The following is a 19609-nucleotide window of genomic DNA, read 5'->3' as shown; positions in this document are numbered from 1 at the left end:
TATATATATATATATATATATATATATATATATATATATATATGAATAGAATGGGGCGCCAACCAAATACCAAATGGTTAATCAGAATGAATAGGGCGCGGAAGACATAGCACAGAATTCAAGAAATCTATCGCACGGAAGTTAAAAAAAAAGAAGAAAATAATAATAATACATGTGTGCGGAAACCGTGAAAGGTTTGCGGCCCGCGGGGCTGCCGCGTGGTCCCAGTGGGCTAGGTGATAGAGTTAGAATATAGGTGTTTATTCCAGATAGAACATAGAAGCTGGCTGTAAGTTGAACAAAGGAGATTACTGACAAAATAAACAATATACAATAAAATAAACAGCTACATTCCCAGCCATTTAGAGCGTGGTTGAAGTTGTCAAGAACAACATCCGGCGTATTTTGATTTATAATGTTGTCCAAATCCTATGACGGGTGAAATTTTCTACGTTGCCTCCCTCAAGCAGGAGAGCCTCCCAGGAGTAGCGTTCATGCCATGGGAGAACGTGCGAAACTTGTGAATGAGGTATGACTCCCTTTGTTCCCTGTAATAGGTGCTAGGGAACCCGTACTGGAGAAGGATGACGCGGATGTTTTCGAAACTGTGGAGTGGCAAACGCAGGTGCTTGGAAAGGGGTAAGCTGGGTAATGATGACACGTGAGCTTTGTGGTTATTAAAGCGGAAGTGAAATGATGTCTTGGTCTGACCAATATACTCTTGTCCACACACCTCACAATGAAGTTTGTAAATCACATTGCTTGAGTCGCAGTCGAGGTCTTCGCTTATGTGAAACACAAAGTTGTCGAACTTGGATTTTGCCAGTTTGGTGTCTAAAATGTGCGGACAGACTTTGCACCGAGGTTTTCCGCATGGGTGGCACCCACCATGGGTAGAGTTCTTCTTTGTTTTCGCATTGACAAGCAAGTCTCTCAGGTTCTTGTCCCGGCGGTACACCACTCTGGGCGGTTCCTTGAATATTAGTGACAACTTATTACTCTGTCTGATTATATTAAAATGACGGCTTAGTATGTTACTTACTCTGGGAGCCGTTGAGGAGAATGTAAGGATTAAGTTTGTTTTGCTGTCGTCTTTGACCTTGTTTTCTGCCAGGATGGATGTGCGCTCTAGGTTGCGAGCGCGTTCAATCGCGTCATCGACTATTTCCCCGGGGTATTTCTGTCGTGACAGAGCGGCTTTGAGAGTCCTTGTATGTTGGTCAAATTCCTCTGTTGTAGAACATATTCTTCGGTATCTGTGCGCCTGAGAGTATGGAATGCTTGTTTTGCAGTGTTTCGGGTGGCTACTCTGGAAATGAAGATATTGCTGCCTATCTGTGGGCTTTTTGTATAGTGTAGTCGAAAGGCAGTTGCCGTCTACCGATATCTGCACGTCGAGAAAATTAATTCTAGAGTCGGAGATACTGTGGGTGAACCTGATTGAGGGGTGCAGGGCATTAAACTGAGCTATGAATTCCAACAGGCTTGCCTCATCATGTTCCCATACAAGAAATATGTCGTCCAGGAAACGCTTGTAGAAAAGTGGTTTTTTTGGCTGTTTCTCAAGGAACGGAATTTCTAGTGACGCCATGAATATTCCGGCGTAGTTAGGTGCCATTTTTGTGCCCATCGCAGTACCGCTCATCTGGAGGTAGTGCTCACCATGAAACTCAAAATTGTTCGAATTCAGGACCAGTTCAAGAAGGACGGAAAGAGTTCCATTGTCCAAATTTACCGAAGATTTTGAGCTTTCGAAGGCTGCCAGTGTTGCCGCTAAGCCGTCGGCGTGCGGGATGTTTGTATACAGGGAGCAAACATCCATAGTCGCTAGAAGGCCTCCTGTGGGGATGGTCAAGCTGGAAATCTCCCGAAGGAAATGACTTGTGTCCTTGATGTAAGAAGGAAAACTGGGAGGGATGTCCTTGATGAGAAAGTTGATAAAATTAGATATGTTCTCCGTCACAGCCCCATTGCTGGACACGATTGGACGGCCAGGATGGTTGGCCTTATGTATTTTAGGGAGGAGATAAAACCGGCCGGGAGCTGGATTGCTCGGCAACATTGATTTTAGCATTGCCGCACTTATTTTACCGTTCTCAGCGAGTCCAGCAAGAGTGTCCTCTATTACTATCACTAGTTGACTTGTGGGGTCGTTCGGAAGTTTCCTGTAGAACTGAGCATCGTTAAGCTGGCGGTGGCCTTCATTTAAATATTCTGATTTGTCCAGGATTACTTTAGCTCCACCCTTGTCAGCCGGTTTTATTACTATGTTTTCGTCTTTACCCAACGTTTCCAAAGCCTGTCGTTCCTTGTTCGAAAGATTACTACGGACCGGACGTTGTTTTCCGTACGCCTTGATGATATCCTTCTGCACCGCAGATATATACATATCAAGGTGTCTGTCGCGTTGTTCGCTCGGTGTCCACAACTTATCTGAGACAGTGGGTATCGTTTGTTGTCTGTCGCTGGTGTGCTCGTGGAAATACTCCCTAAGGCGGAGGTTTCGTGCGAAATTGTCCAGATCCTGAAAGAGTTGAAACTCATTGAACTTACCAGATGCTGGACAAAAAGTTAAACCTTTGGATAGGAGGCTCAGCTGGGCAGGCGTGAGAACCTTTTGTGAAAAATTCACCACATTTGTGTACCCACACGATGATTCACAGCTCTCAGCTGCGGACCCCGTACCAACACTATTCGGAGAGCTGTGAGCCGTTGTGTCATTCTCTTTAGATGGGACAACGGTCTCACGGCCAACAGCTGCCAACCGAACGTTAGAGCTCAACTTGGACGACCTGGTTCCCGTATATTCGTCTGAAGGAAGCGGAACTTTGTCGCGTGTTAGTTTTTTGCTCTTATCGTTGGAGACTTCCTGCCTTCTTTTTATCTCATAGTTTTTCAGTTCGCACAGTTCGGCAGGAGATAGAGCATGCTGGCGCATCTGTCTTTCTTCAACATCTCGAAGTTCGGCAACCTTCCGTTTACTGTGGTTGACCACAGCTTCTGTTAGCTTTAGCGATGCTTCCAATAGTATAATATCCCATTCCTCTTTCTCTCTCTCACTGAATGTGGACATGGACAGTGTACAGCCCAAACGAAGTCCCTTTGGAACAGTACCCCGCGACAGGTAGGACGTTAGGTGAGATGCATGCAGCTCAAATCTCACGCGCTTATCAATAATTTTCCTCACTGACAGGAACGTCTGGGACCACGTCTGATCTCCGTGGGCCGTACCTTTTGCAACAGGTAGTCAGTTGCTCTGTCCAGACGCAGCCTGCTGGGCGGCAATGGCGTAGGTCTTGCGGGTGTTGTAGCGTCGCTCCGGCACTGGCGGTGCCGCTGCGGCGCGCAACAAGTGTCTCTCGTGCGCGTCCCCAGCAAGCGTCTCAGGATACCTGATACGGGCCGGCGGCGCGGACTCGGCGGCATCTTGCGGGGGTGTCGTAGAGAAGGGGGGGGGGGGGGGAGTGCGGCCTCCCGGTGCGTCGAGAGCCGTGTTTAACGCTCCTTTCCCTTTTCTATCGCTGTTCAAATTCGTTGTCTTTTCTACTCCTTTACTATTTCCACCTCCCCGTTTTGCTCTGCGTTTTTTCGGTGTTTAATTTAGCCACTGCCCCTGTGAGAGCTGCTGCGCGGTCCATTATACGGCCCCTTGCCCTCACTCTCAAGTTTGCTTTGAGGGCAGAGTTTATACATCCTCGCCCGCTTTGTGTCCTGATATTGACAAGACTGTTTCATTGTAAGCCTGCCCTGACGAAGGGAATACCATTCCCGAAACTGTTGGCACAATAAACCTTTAAAACGAACAGTCGCGTTTGTCGTAATACTGTACTTACACTTGTAAACTGGCGCATTGGAACCCCTAAAGAATACAATTACTCACCATGGCTGCCAGCAACCCAACGACAGAGCGTCTGATTCGTCATTATCCAAGGCATCCGATCAAATGTGCAATCATCGGCGACTCTCTTACCAAGTACGTACACAACCACTTCACGCCAAGTGACCCAGAGGCCCCCTGCTTCATCTCTTACTGTGGCGCCTCGTATGCCGACATCCCCTTGCTGCTGCAGTACGTCCCTGCGAGTGTGACCACCCTGATCGTCCACGTTGGGACAGTTGACATTGCAAGAAATGGGTCGTCTTCGTCCCTGGAGAGACTGACACTGCTCGTTGAAGAAATTCGCCAGAAACGACCGGAAATTAAGAAGATAGGCGTCAGCCTTCCTCTTCCCCGGGGCCCAAATCGCCGGCGGAGAGGATCAAATCAACGCTTCGTGAAATGGTTCAACGGTCAGGTCTCTAAATTCAAGACCGGAGTTCGTCATCTCTGCAGGCGCAAAGAACTCGGCCCCGGTGTGCGCTACATCGACCACGGATTTACATCGCTGCCTCTGTGGCACTTCCTGGCTGCGGATGGACTGCACACCAGTTTTGAGGGCGTCGGACTGCTGGCCCAACACTTCAAGGCGGAGCTCAACTATGCACTTCATGGTTGGCAGCCGACCCCGTTCGTGGCACGCAGCAGATGCCCTGGACGCCGCTCTGGAGACGCGGTCGCTTCAACACCACCTCCCAGTATACCGCCGCCGCCACCGCCAGTGCCGGAGCAACGCTACAACACCCGCAAGACCTACGCCATGGCCGCCCAGCAGGCGGTGCCTGAACAGAGCAACTGACTACCTGTTGCAAAAGGTACGGCCCGCGGAGAGCAGACGTGGTCCCAGACGTTAATGTCAGTGAGGAAAATTATTGATAAGCGCGTGAGATTTGAGCTGCATGCATCTCACCTAACGTCCTACCTGTCGCGGGGTACTGTTCCAAAGGGACTTCGTTTGGGCTGTACACTGTCCATGTCCACATTCAGTGAGAGAGAGAAAAAGAGGAATGGGATAATATACTATTGGAAGCATCGCTAAAGCTAACAGAAGCTGTGGTCAACCACAGCAAACGGAAGGTTGCCGAACTTCGAGATGTTGAAGAAACACAGATGCGCCAGCATGCTCTATCTCCTGCCGAACTGTGCGAACTGAAAAACTATGAGATAAAAAGAAGGCAGGAAGTCTCCAACGATAAGAGCAAAAAACTAACACGCGACAAAGTTCCGCTTCCTTCAGACGAATATACGGGAACCAGGTCGTCCAAGTTGAGCTCTAACGTTCGGTTGGCAGCTGTTGGCCGTGAGACCGTTGTCCCATCTAAAGAGAATGACACAACGGCTCACAGCTCTCCGAATAGTGTTGGTACGGGGTCCGCAGCTGAGAGCTGTGAATCATCGTGTGGGTACACAAATGTGGTGAATTTTTCACAAAAGGTTCTCACGCCTGCCCAGCTGAGCCTCCTATCCAAAGGTTTAACTTTTTGTCCAGCATCTGGTAAGTTCAATGAGTTTCAACTCTTCCAGGATCTGGACAATTTCGCACGAAACCTCCGCCTTAAGGAGTATTTCCACGAGCACACCAGCGACAGACAACAAACGATACCCACTGTCTCAGATAAGTTGTGGACACCGAGCGAACAACGCGACAGACACCTTGATATGTATATATCTGCGGTGCAGAAGGATATTATCAAGGCGTACGGAAAACAACGTCCGGTCCGTAGTAATCTTTCGAACAAGGAACGACAGGCTTTGGAAACGTTGCGTAAAGTTGAAAACTTAGTAATAAAACCGGCTGACAAGGGTGGAGCTATAGTAATCCTGGACAAATCAGAATATTTAAATGAAGGCCACCGCCAGCTTAACGATGCTCAGTTCTACAGGAAACTTCCGAACGACCCCACAAGTCAACTAGTGATAGTAATAGAAGACACTCTTGCTGGACTCGCTGAGAACGGTAAAATAAGTGCGGCAATGTTAAAATCAATGTTGCCGAGCAATCCAGCTCCCGGCCGGTTTTATCTCCTCCCTAAAATACATAAGGCCAACCATCCTGGCCGTCCAATCGTGTCCAGCAATAGGGCTGTGACGGAGAACATATCTAATTTTATCAACTTTCTCATCAAGGACATCCCTCCCAGTTTTCCTTCTTACATCAAGGACACAAGTCATTTCCTTCGGGAGATTTCCAGCTTGACCATCCCCACAGGAGGCCTTCTAGCGACTATGGATGTTTGCTCCCTGTATACAAACATCCCGCACGCCGACGGCTTAGCGGCAACACTGGCAGCCTTCGAAAGCTCAAAATCTTCGGTAAATTTGGACAATGGAACTCTTTCCGTCCTTCTTGAAGTGGTCCTGAATTCGAACAATTTTGAGTTTCATGGTGAGCACTACCTCCAGATGAGCGGTACTGCGATGGGCACAAAAATGGCACCTAACTACGCCGGAATATTCATGGCGTCACTAGAAATTCCGTTCCTTGAGAAACAGCCAAAAAAACCACTTTTCTACAAGCGTTTCCTGGACGACATATTTCTTGTATGGGAACATGATGAGGCAAGCCTGTTGGAATTCATAGCTCAGTTTAATGCCCTGCACCCCTCAATCAGGTTCACCCACAGTATCTCCGACTCTAGAATTAATTTTCTCGACGTGCAGATATCGGTAGACGGCAACTGCCTTTCGACTACACTATACAAAAAGCCCACAGATAGGCAGCAATATCTTCATTTCCAGAGTAGCCACCCGAAACACTGCAAAACAAGCATTCCATACTCTCAGGCGCACAGATACCGAAGAATATGTTCTACAACAGAGGAATTTGACCAACATACAAGGACTCTCAAAGCCGCTCTGTCACGACAGAAATACCCCGGGGAAATAGTCGATGACGCGATTGAACGCGCTCGCAACCTAGAGCGCACATCCATCCTGGCAGAAAACAAGGTCAAAGACGACAGCAAAACAAACTTAATCCTTACATTCTCCTCAACGGCTCCCAGAGTAAGTAACATACTAAGCCGTCATTTTAATATAATCAGACAGAGTAATAAGTTGTCACTAATATTCAAGGAACCGCCCAGAGTGGTGTACCGCCGGGACAAGAACCTGAGAGACTTGCTTGTCAATGCGAAAACAAAGAAGAACTCTACCCATGGTGGGTGCCACCCATGCGGAAAACCTCGGTGCAAAGTCTGTCCGCACATTTTAGACACCAAACTGGCAAAATCCAAGTTCGACAACTTTGTGTTTCACATAAGCGAAGACCTCGACTGCGACTCAAGCAATGTGATTTACAAACTTCATTGTGAGGTGTGTGGACAAGAGTATATTGGTCAGACCAAGACATCATTTCGCTTCCGCTTTAACAACCACAAAGCTCACGTGTCATCATTACCCAGCTTACCCCTTTCCAAGCACCTGCGTTTGCCACTCCACAGTTTCGAAAACATCCGCGTCATCCTTCTCCAGTACGGGTTCCCTAGCACCTATTACAGGGAACAAAGGGAGTCATACCTCATTCACAAGTTTCGCACGTTCTCCCATGGCATGAACGCTACTCCTGGGAGGCTCTCCTGCTTGAGGGAGGCAACGTAGAAAATTTCACCCGTCATAGGATTTGGACAACATTATAAATCAAAATACGCCGGATGTTGTTCTTGACAACTTCAACCACGCTCTAAATGGCTGGGAATGTAGCTGTTTATTTTATTGTATATTGTTTATTTTGTCAGTAATCTCCCTTGTTCAACTTACAGCCAGCTTCCATGTTCTATCTGGAATAAACACCTATATTCTAACTCTATCACGTAGCCCACTGGGACCACGCGGCAGCCCCGCGGGCCGCAAACCTTTCACGGTTTCCGCACACATGTATTATTATTATTTTCTTCTTTTTTTTTAACTTCCGTGCGATACATTTCTTCAATTCTGTGCTATGTCTTCCGCGCCCTATTCATTCTCATTAACCATTTGGTATTTGGTTTGCGCCCCATTCTATTCATATATATATATATATATATATATATATATATATATATATATATATATATATATATATATATATATATATATATACATATATATATATATATATATATATATATATATATATATATATATATATCTTATTTTTTATTTTTTGTGTGTGTTAATATTTTCTTCTTTCAAAGTTCTCTTGTGCTACTAATTTTTCTCCTCTTTTTCCTTTTCGTTTTCTCTCCCAAATTCCTCTCTGCCTTCTCATTACGCACTCGGGCTTCGCTCAATATTTGTTGTCTTTTTTCCCCCACGGCTGCCACTTTTTCACGGGAAGCGCACTGCCGGACACGGGTTGAAACGGCCTAGTTTATTTATGGGAAGAAGGGCGCCAGGATGTCTGGTAGAAAAAGCCCGACGGAAGGGCCTACCGAAGAAAAGAAGCAAAGATACGCATACGACACCACTGCAGGTTGCCGCTGCGGCGCGCAACAAGTGTCTCTCGTGCGCGTCCCCAGCAAGCGTCTCAGGATACCTGATACGGGCCGGCGGCGCGGACTCGGCGGCGTCTTGCGGGGGTGTCGTAGAGAAGAAGGGGGGTGCGGCCTCCCGGTGCGTCGAGAGCCGTGTTTAACGCTCCTTTCCCTTTTCTATCGCTGTTCAAATTCGTTGTCTTTTCTACTCCTTTACTATTTCCACCTCCCCGTTTTGCTCTGCGTTTTTTCTGTGTTTAATTTAGCCACTGCCCCTGTGAGAGCTGCTGCGCGGTCCATTATACGGCCCCTTGCCCTCACTCTCAAGTTTGCTTTGAGGGCGGAGTTTATACATCCTCGCCCGCTTTGTGTGCTTATATTGACAAGACTGTTTCATTGTAAGCCTGCCCTGTCGAAGGGAATACCATTCCCGAAACTGTTGGCACAATAAACCTTTAAAACGAACAGTCGCGTTTGTCGTAATACTGTACTTACACTTGTAAACTGGCGCATTGGAACCCATATATATATATATATATATATATATATGACAGGTCGTAAAACCAGCTTTCATCAGCATGTTTGACATCAGTGATGTCATCGAAATGACGACCCTTGAGATGTTTCTTCAAGTTCGAAAAGAGACGGTAGTCAGAAGGGGCCAGGTCAGGTGAATAGGGGGAGGGTGGACCAACTGGAAACCCAGGGTCTTCAGTTTGACAGCCACAACTCTGGACGTGTGCGCAGGTGCATTGTCCCGCAACAAAAGGAGTCTTGTTCAGCTAGCTTTCCCCGGCGTTTCGTCTTAATTGTCTGTTTCAGCTTGTCGAGGAGGCCGGCGTAATTCTCTCCGCTTATATTGAGCCCTGAGGTAGGTAGTCCACCAACAGAACGCCATCTTTGTCGTGGAAAATGGACGCCTTGACTTTTTCGCCGATTTCTGGGTGTGGAATTTCTTCGGTCGCGGGGACCCACTGTGGCGCCATTTCTTTGACTGTTCCTTGATTTCGGGATCATAAATGTGGAGCCATATATCTCATCCTCAGTCCCTAATATATCTGAAAAGTACTTCGTATTATCTCAAAACAGCTCTTGATGCGTCAACTCGTGCCTCCTTCTGTTCAGTGTTCATACATTTCGGCACAGTGATTGTGAGGGGAAGGGCACTAAGCCTGACTCCAGAGCACCCTCTATGTAACTCCCTCTTTTCAGAGGAAATAAATGTTTTTACCACCACCCACTTCGCTGAAAGCTTGCGCATGTCTAGGATATTGGTAAGAATAAAACCAACACGCTCACAGAATATGTACAGTATCTGGCCAATTCTTCTGGCGGATAATCGCCGATCCTCAAGAAACAGCTTATGGACATCCTTGATTTTTGCCGGGTGTGTTGAGATTGTGGGGCGCCCGCTACGGAGCTTATCCTGAACAGTGAAACACCCAGTCTTGAAACGAGAAATACAGGTTTTAACAGCGCTTTACGAAGGACACTTCTCCCCTAGTGTTTGTGACATCTAACTGTGAATATCCTTTGCAGACTTTCTCTGCATAAAAAAAAAATAATAACGACCCGTAACTCCACAGGCGTGAAACATGCTTGTGCCTCTGCCATCTCAGGTTCTAGCTGAAGTTAAAAATATTTAACAAAACCAGAAACATCTCACACTTGCGCAGCTACATTAAGAGATATCATGCTTTTTTATTGCACCAAATTAATCTTTCAATTCGACATGAAAGAGGGCAAAGTCAGGAACTTCTCAGCACCCCCTCGTATGTATTTGTGCGTGCTAAAATAGGTTACAGGTAAAGGGTATGCTTATGGCGCGAGGTTCAGCTAGACTCAGGGATGTGATTTTCAGGTCGAATACCAAGTCGAGTAAAGTATAATGAATGAAGGAAATTGAGACAGGCTTCATTTCTTCTATCTGCAAGTGGTTCTAAGTCTGCAACTCTCAACATGGCGGAAGGAGAGTCGCTTGTAAGGGTTAAAAATAAAGCGAGCCGCAAGACGTTGCATTTTTTCTAGTTTTTGGGTGTCATCTGTCGTGTAGGGGTCCCATACAATGCAGGTATATTAGAGACTTGGTGCGCCTTAAATGTATTTATATGTCTTCAGTCTTGCGCACTAGGCGCACATCCGAAACTTGAGAAATCCTAACTTTTTCCGGACGGAGGAACATATATTGTTGATGTGTTTTGTCCATTTGAGCCGTGACGTTATTGTGACATCTAGATACATCTATTTCTTTTACATCTCTGATTACTTTGTTATTTATGTTGTATGTAAAATTAAGTCGGGTACTCATTTTAGTGACGGAGAGGGAAACTGTTTTGTCAAAGTTAAGTCGGGTACTCATTTTAGTGATGCAGAGAGAAACTGTTTTGTCCAAGTTAACCATTTCCCATCCGATACACCATTTTGCTAATGAGGGGCCGAAGGCAATTTATTGTGCCTCAGAAAGAGTGGAGGGGGTGCATGCTTAACGAAAAGCTTCAGGTGGACTGGGAAGGGGGCTTGAACTCGATTTCGGAATCCCCCCCCTCCCCCCGGATAAGTGCCTGTAATGGGTGTGGTTTCCTTTCCAGATCGCTAGTTTTCTTCGCGTTGATTATTAGGCCTACCGTTCTAGTTTGGTTTGAACCATGTCTTCCATCCACTTCTTTCGCCGCAAAATGAGGCTCAATATGGTTTTCCTTTGTAAGCTTTCTTGCTTACCAATTAATCCGCTCCTGGCTTCGAAGTTGTCAGAGCAAAAATTGTAAACCGTGCATACGCAGCGCTTGGTCTGCGATATTCCTTTACAAAATGGCCGCTGCGCTGTACAAAGTCTGTCGAAAAAAGTTTCTAAATATCTGTCCTCTGCTTACCGTTCGTCGTCCGAGGCCAATATTGTGTTTGCTACTATTCTTTTTTTAGTGCATGAGCGCCAAACGCACAAACCTACAGCTGCAGTACCTAGAACACTATCGATGGACGCATCGCGAACGGCACCAGGCGTCAAGATGGCTGCGCCCACGTCGTTGTCGTACTGTTTCCTTGGAAGATGTTTGTTCCGGTAGCTTCCGTGGATTAGTAGAGTTTTTTGAGCCGGCACAGTTTTCGGCGCTCATGCGAGATGTCTCATCTGTGAATTAGTAAGAAGTGCGCGAGTTATGCCCACGCCGTGTTCTTCGCGGAGTCGAAGGGCAGCTAGTGAGTGCCGCGTTTGTGTACTGTGTGTGATTCCTCGCTGCGAGCCGCTGTGTTTTTTGATTTCGTGTGGGTACCGAAACGTCGCCGCCTGCTGACCGAGTTCAAGAAGCACCGAATCTCACTGAGCGTTGCCGCTGTCCTGTTTTGTGTTGTACGTCGCCGCAGCGGCAGCGGACGAAGCCGACCAGTGTGACCGGAGACCCCCGCGCGCGAGTTTCTCTCGCCTTATCTTGTGATCTCGTCACGTGCTTGTGATACCGTGCCATGAAAATTGTGTAGCGGCTGCTGTTAGGCTGGTCAACTTACATGTGATCTTACGTTGCCGTACCGCGGCTGTGAGTGCCGCTGCTTGGTGTCCGTGCGGAGCGCTCAAGGCTGTGCTTACAAATCGTGCTGCGGGAGTGGTGAGCTGCCCCAAGATCGTGATGTTTGTAGGCTGAATTGTGTTTGTGTGCGGGAGCATTCCCTTACACGCCGCGTGGAAGGTTTTCATACTGCCAGCAGCTCCATGAAGCATAGCCCATCGAACAGAGGAAGCGACCTTGACTTGAACACGGCAACATCTGCCAGCGCATATCAAGAGGCTTCTGCGCTCTGCATAAAACACGTGTAGACAGAGTGGCTAGGTCACGCTAGGCGCAGGTTGATACGGAGCACCGTCCGTCAGCCGTCATACAGAATCTGTCTCGTCGTCGTGACCTGAGCCGCCATGGTTAGCCACAGCAGTGGAACAATTGCAGTGCTCACTATGCAGTACAGGTGATTTTCAAAAAAAAGGTCGAGGGTGCTGCCTTATTGGACACTGGGCAGTGCGCTTAGCAGGGCAAAAGAGTTTAGGATTAAGCAGCCCCCACGCTCACCCCACAGCCCAAAAAACCAGTTGCTGTGAGGGTCGTGAAAATGTCTGAGTGCCAACTTTTGTTGCCAGTGCAGGTAAAGGTGCAGGGGGCCTAGCGAGTTTGGATGTGCCACTGCAACAGGTGGTTTGGTCGCTAGGTTGTGTTAAGTTTTGATATCGTGTCCAGTTCAGTTTTCGCGGTAAAGAAAACGGTACTTGTTATAGCTTATTTCCTCAAACAAAATTTGTTTTCAGAAATGCTGGTATGAGCTTTGTTGTCATCTGTCAGCATTGAAATGGAAGATTGCTGCAACAGCACTATAGTTGGGTGCAACTCAGGAAAGAAGTGGAAAATGCCCCTTAAAGGAGTCCCTTCAGCCAGTGGCGTTGGCCAACTCTCCCCCCACCTTTGACCTGTCCCCTTGGACCTGCTACGGTGAAATCGCATGGTGCAGTAGGTGAATGGGAAATAACCACAGCTTAATCAGATTAACGATGGCACCGTGAAAATCAGCCAACACCATTGCCTCGATGATCTCCTTCAAGGGGCATCTGCTGCTTCATTCTTGAGTTGTATCTGACTATAGCTGTTGATCCAGCATCTGGCTGGTGAGACATAACATATGGTGAGACAATTGGAGTGGCTGCGCTGCCATGGAACAATCAAGCCTCTGAGCAAACACCTGAGCAAAATCAGAGTGCACACTTAGTGCTGAGCTCTCAAGTTATTAACAACTGGAGCTTGGTAGCAGCTATCCAATCTCTGGCTTCCATCTTTTCACATTTTCCGTGGCGGGGTCAAAATGGCCCAATTAATTATCACGGGGCTGTAAGGGCAGTTTCATTTCATTTATTTATTTTCTCAAATTACCCCACAGACAGCATATAACTGGCAGAGCTAGCAAAGTGCTAGGTAACCAATAATCAATGAGGTAATAGGTAATCAATAAGTAGTAGGTAACCATCCTATGGAAGTTTAATATGGAAAGAATCGAGCATGCTCTAAGAACAGAGGTAGCCTAAAAGCAATGAAGAGGAAACTAGGCACAGCAAAAAGCCAGATGTATGCATTAACAGAGATGAAAAAGTCATTAGCAATATGAATTAGACAGTTCAAGATGCCGAAGAGTTCTATACAGACCTATACAGCAGCTAATGTAATCAGGACGTAATTGAGGCAGGCACTAACGCACAGCAATGGGACATCCCGCCGGTAATGAAAGAAGTAGTAAAGAAAGCCCTAGGAGCAATGCAAAGGGGAAAAGCAGCTGGTGAGGATCAGGTACCAGCAGATCTGTTGAAGGACGGAGAAGAGATTGTGCTAGAAAAACTAGCCACCCTGTATACGCAATGCCTTATGACGTCGACTGTACTAGAAGTTTGTAAGAGCGTTAACATCTTCTTAATCCATACGAAAGGGGAACTCAAGGACTGGAAAAATTGCAGATCGATCAGCTTATTCTCCGTTGCCTTCAAGGTATTTGCTAAGGTAATCGCAAATAGAGCCAGGGCAACCTTAGACTTTAATCAGCCAGATGATCAGGCAGGCTTTCATAAACGATATTCCACAATAGATCATATTCACACTATCAATCAGGTGATAAAGAAATGCGCAGAATATAACCAACCTCTATATATAGCCTTCATTGATTCCCAGTAAGCATTCCGCTCGGTGGAAACCTCAGCAGTCATACAGGCATTGCGTAATCAGGGTGTAGAAGAGCCTTATGTTAAAATACTGGAAGATATTGTCACGTAGTGGTGACGGCAGTCGAAGGAGCGATGAAAACGGACAAAGGTCTTCTAAAAGAAAACTGTTTATTGGGCTGACTTGCGTCTACAATGGACTGAATCACTCGGCGGCGGCGAAGTGACAAGCATGCTCGGTGGTCGTCGAACAGAATGCCCGCCGCTGTCGGCCGTGCTCAATTTAAAGCTGATAGCGAACTTTCGAAATAAAGTGTGCAAAGTTACTAGAACATTCTGGAACAACGTAGAATCAGCTCTGCCTGGCTGCGATCAATTGAGATAAATCTAGTCGCGTCTTGCGTCGCAAACAAAGCGATAAAGTGGTGTGGCGGCAGATTTGAAAAACGAACAAATACTGCAAATATCCGCAGCAATATATATAGTAACTGCACAGCTGCCATAGTCCTCCATAAAGTCAGCAATAAAATTGCAATAAGGAAGGGCGTCAAGCAAGGAGATACGATCTCCCCAATGCTATTCACCGCCTGTTTACAGGAGGTATTCCGAGGCCTGAATTGTGAACAGTTAGGGATAAGTGTTGATGGAGAATACCTGAATCATCTGCGATTCGCTGCTGACATTGCCTTGCTGAGTCACTCATGAGGTGAACTGCAAATCATGATCAATGACTTAAACCGGCAGAGCAGAACGGTGGTTCTAAAAGTTAATATGCAGAAAACCGAAATAATATTCAACAGTCGCGAGAGGAAACAGCAGTTTAGAATTGATAGCGAGGTGCTGGAAGTGTTATGGGAGTATGTCTACTTAGGGCAGGTCCACGATCCTACTTAGCGTCGTATGCCTTCTTAGGTCGTCAACCGCGTCCGAATCACAAGAGTGAAATAACTTGAAGAATAAGGCTGAAATGGAGCTGACCTGGTAGATTCTCTCAGACTATGAATGACAGTTTACCAATATTCCTCAAGAGAAAAGTGTACAACACAGTATCTTACCGGTACTCACCTTTGTGGCAGAAACGTGGAGGCTAACGAAAAGGATAAAATTTAAGGTATGGGCAGTGCAGCGAGCTGTGTAAAAGAAAATGATAGGTGCAACGTTAAGAGACCGGAAACGGGCAGAGTGGGTGAGGGAACAAACGCTGGTTAATGACGTCTTAGTTGAAATCAAGGGGAAGAGATGAGCTTGGGCAGGGCATGTGATGCGAAGGCAAGATAACCGGTGGCCCTTAATTTAAGGGTAACGGAGTGGATTCCAAGAGAAGGCAAGCTTAGCTTGGGGCGGCAGAAGGTTAGGTGGGTGGATAAGATTACGAAGTTCGCAGGCATAGGGTAAATGTGGTTGGCGAAGGACAGCGTTAATTGGAGAGACATGGGAGAGGCCTCTGTTCTGCATTGGGTGTAGTCAGGCTGATGATGATGAAATTATATGCAAACGGGCTTGGAAGAAGCTGCACAGGCAGCTTGAAATGCCCACCGGCTTAGGTTACACACAACAGTATTAGTAAACAGACATATCCTACTTGAAATAAGGGAGTAATTACTCATTGGCATCCACCCGAGCGCAGCCATAGCCGTCCTTTGAAGCTGTATGGCTGCGCTCGGGCGGATGCCAGTGAGTAATTACTCCCTTATTTCAAATCTACTCCAGCTTGGTGATTTCCCCTAAAAATTTGACCAACATAGGTTACTTGCAGGCAGAGACAGCAATACAGATTATTTGCAGAATAGAACAGTAAAAAATTTTTCACTGCACACAAAAATAAAAAGTGCGCTGAAGTAAGTAGAAAATGCTATACAGTGAAAATAACAATACAGTTGTATAAAAAAAAGATGCCAGACAGCCATCCGTCTAAAAACAATCGTGTTTTTAGGTGCACAAAGGAAGTTATTCTTCAAAGGTGTTTTAATGATAATTATTACACGTCAACATTTTGTGTATCAAGTCCATTCAGAAAGTGCAGTAATGTATTTGATATGCTTTGTTATACACATAAGAGCGTTCCAGAGTTCAGGTTATTACCTTTGGTAGGTTGGCACATTGCGTGTGAAATTAGTAAGCCTGCATAGGTTGTTTATTTTTTATGGCTTCTTTTGCATAACTCTCCACTCGTTTCACATCATATAACTGAATACCTTAACTGAGTACATATTCTCTGTACACTGAAATAACTTTTATTTGCAGTCGCTGTGTTGCACAGATTCACATGCAAACTCGCACTCCCAATTCACTCGGTATCACTTGGTCGGTCATCTGTGTTTGGTCTTGAGTCTTTTCTTTCCAGCTCACACACACTGAAAACACACACACGTGCACATGCAGGTCTCCTTAAACTTTCTTTGCTGGGCCTGCTTGGGCTATACCATTGTATTTTGGAACCAAGACTAAGTGCCAAATGCTCATTCCAGCAACTGCTTTGCATCTCCAGCATTGAACCGAACTACTTTTGCCACATCTTGGAACAAATAAGAGTTGATGCCTCACACAGGAAGAAGAATGTAACAAAGTAATTGAATGCTTGCTTACACTTCAAGAGCCTCTGGCAGAGCAGCTGATATAATAAGATGAGTAACATGTAACTGTTGCTCTTTATCCTATTACACGTCTGTTTCTCATAATTCCAGCACACAACTTCACTGACAGTGCAGACCTCTTGCGTTACCTGTCTTTAACTTATGTCATTATATGAAAGCATTTCCTTTTTCCTGATGCAGAGAGCAAACACCAATTTTTTGGAGGGGCCGGTTGTCTCAGACATCCATAACAAGCAAGCTTAGAAAAGTGGCAGACTGTGCTAGTTGCTTTTGCATATTAAAGGAATGGCAGTGCACAAACACAGACAGAAAGAAGGGGGCAGTGCACAATCAAACACAGACAGAAACAAGGGGACAAGCCTTCCCCTTCTTTCTGTCTGTGTTTGATTGTGCACTGCCATTTCTTTAACAAGCTTAGAAGCCTAGTTGCATTCGAAGAAGTATCTTAGCTATGACACTGTAACATGAAAACATTTAGTTCTGTTCAGAATTTGCCCTAAGGAGCCACCGTTACTGTGATGGTAATTGTAATTAAAAGAAAGCAATTAATTACAGTCAGCAACTGTGTTCAGCTGCCTACGGAGACGCATTTCAGCTGAGTAGCTTTGGCATCATTGGCAAGAAAAGTCATCTAGTCTATTGGCTAGCTGTTGTTAATCCCCACCGATTGATTTTTGCCCATTTGTCTACAAGTGCCTTGCTGTTGCTATCTTTTTGCTGCAAAGTTTGAGTGTGCCTGCAAGTAGTGCATTTGTGGCCACAAAAGCACACCGCATTTTTACCGTTTCATTTCACAACGAGCAGCTGCACTTTCTTTCTTTCTTATGCGTACAGTGTCCAAAAACCCCTTAGCCAAAAGGGTAGTGTTGAGTCCAATACATACTATGGTACAAGGGCAAGCAGACACAAAACAGCAATGCAGCTTAAACCCCTGCCTCTCACTTGTCATTTCCTTCACCTCTTTTGAATGCCACCAACACAGGTACCTTTTTGCACCTGGAACTACATTTATAAACCGTAACGCACGCATATGTGTTGTACCCATACTTTGAGAAGTGAGACAGGGTATTTTTGCTGGGAGTGCCAGCCTCTCTCAAGAGGCAAAGCAATCTTTTGTTTTTGTTTTGCAAGCTGCTAAGAGCAGCATTAAGGTGGTTTGATTACTCCTTTGTGCAAGTACACAAAAACTTGCATAACTGAGGAAAGGTTGCATAACAACTGCATTCTGAGATTCCTTTTCTATGTGCATGAATGGCATGTGGTCCAATTTTAGCTTGCACCAATAGACAGTTTCTTTGTCTCCTTCTCTGAGGCATGCATGCTCAAGCTCTGCTAGTATGCACAACTTTGTTTTTGTTTTTCCATATCTGTCCGTACTGAAGTAGTTTGTTGTAATAAATTGTGATAGAATAAGCGGCAGTTTGGTTGTGAGAGAAGTGCATGGCGGTGAAATTCTTATTTGTTTATCCGATGCATACACAGAAGATGGGATTTGACAAGTTCCCTATAAACACTTTTATGGTGACTGCGTTGCTCAAAAAAACTGTTGCGTAGCTTGAATTGTCTTGGGAGCCATGAGTAACTTAATAGCAGTTTTTCTTCTAATGAAATTCTTGAATACTAGGTGCATTGTTAAACTTAGTGAATTTCCATTTTCTGCTGCAGCCTCAAGAATTTCATCACTGAGCTTCTTCAACGTGGAGTAATTGGCCAGTGCCTGCTTCTTGGTTCACTGGAGCAGCTTGTTTCAGGCACTGTTGAAGCTGTGTGAGGGAGACGTCATCACCACAATTAGCGTTTTGGCCAAATTTTTTTTGGGAAAAATGCTAGCATGGTGATGGCTGCTTGAATTGCTTTTGTGCTCATGCCATGCCATATTATCTGCTGCCCCACAGACTGCAGAAGAACTTGGGCTGCAGCATACCTGTGTGCTTTAAAGAAGGTTTTGTACCAGGGTAGCTCAGTAGTTTGCTTTTGTCTGTGTACAGCCCTGACATCAAGTGACTGAATTTTAACAGCTGTGTTAGGCAGACAGGTTTGTTGGCTGCCAAGCCATGACTGAGTGGCATCCATTGATACCAACTGGAAAGACTGTTTCCCATCTGCATGGCCTCAACATCTTGTCAGATTTCCACAGAAACCCTGAAGAAGCCCATTTAAGTGAAGCCTGATTGCCACGTGCTGGTTCTCTATAAATGGGCCTCTGTGAGGTTCCATGCAATTCTTGAAATTTGTTGTCTTGTGCCTTGAGTAACTGAAATGAGTGACAGTTAAGAACAAGCAAAATAATTTTTCTCTGTGACTCCTTTTTTTTTAAGTGCTACAAACATTGGTTCCAGCTTGGAAGCAATAGCACTCTAAGCTGGGAAAACTAATGAATAAAAACTGGTCCGTATACTGTGCAATGTCAGTGATTGTTAAAGAGCTCCAGGTGGTTGAATTTTCCGGAGGCCTTCACTATGGCATCCCGCATAGCCTGAGTTGCTTTGGGACATAAAAATCCCCCATAATAAAAAAAAGCTGACATGTGCTCTTGATATCTTTTGAGAAACGAGGCATTCTCTGGAACAATTTTGTCACAGATGAAACTGCCATAAATGCACACAGTTCCCAGTTGGGAAAACAAAGTTGCTTTCAAATGTTTGTGCCAGACAACGCCGCATGTTCCGGAGTACTGCACTGCTGACTCTGAGCCATTCCCTAATCTCTCTCAGTATTCACTTGGCGGCACTTTCACCAAGTTTAACCTTCAGCCTCACTTCCTGTATCAACAGTTGCACTTTCGTACTCCTGCAGACACTCAGCCACCCCTAAGACCAACAGGTGGTCGGTGCAGTTTTCAAGGTTAAGGGTATTAGAAGTTGCCGAGTTGACTTTTGATTCTGAGTCCTTATTGCAATGCACTCTGTGTAGCTATTTTGTGGAGTCCACTGTGGGAAATGAGAGTTCTCATCAGCTGGATATTTTTTGGCGGTGAGGCATGAGGCTGTCACTCTGGCATTTG

The 19609-nt window shown here is 45.8% G+C and overlaps 1 protein-coding gene across 3 annotated transcripts in view; it reads left to right on the top strand.

The window, feature by feature from the left end:
• The first annotated feature begins 11345 nt into the window (after positions 1-11345).
• The window catches only part of LOC144107994 (uncharacterized), a 50858-nt gene continuing 42594 nt past the window's right edge, over positions 11346-19609 (top strand). Inside the window, exons 1-2 of one of the 3 annotated variants that reach the window (XM_077641253.1) lie at positions 11346-11930; positions 18271-18372. The gene's annotated coding sequence lies outside the window, so the exon portion shown is untranslated. Of the gene's footprint in view, positions 12239-18270; positions 18373-19609 lie in introns of all 3 variants that reach the window. The other 2 variants (XM_077641254.1, XM_077641252.1) reach the window with 2 other exon arrangements.

This window comes from Amblyomma americanum, chromosome 10 (genome assembly GCF_052857255.1).
Source record: "Amblyomma americanum isolate KBUSLIRL-KWMA chromosome 10, ASM5285725v1, whole genome shotgun sequence".
Lineage (NCBI taxonomy): Eukaryota > Metazoa > Arthropoda > Arachnida > Ixodida > Ixodidae > Amblyomma > Amblyomma americanum.
Note: the sequence above shows the minus strand (reverse complement) of the source record. Positions and strands in the feature narration are given on the sequence as shown.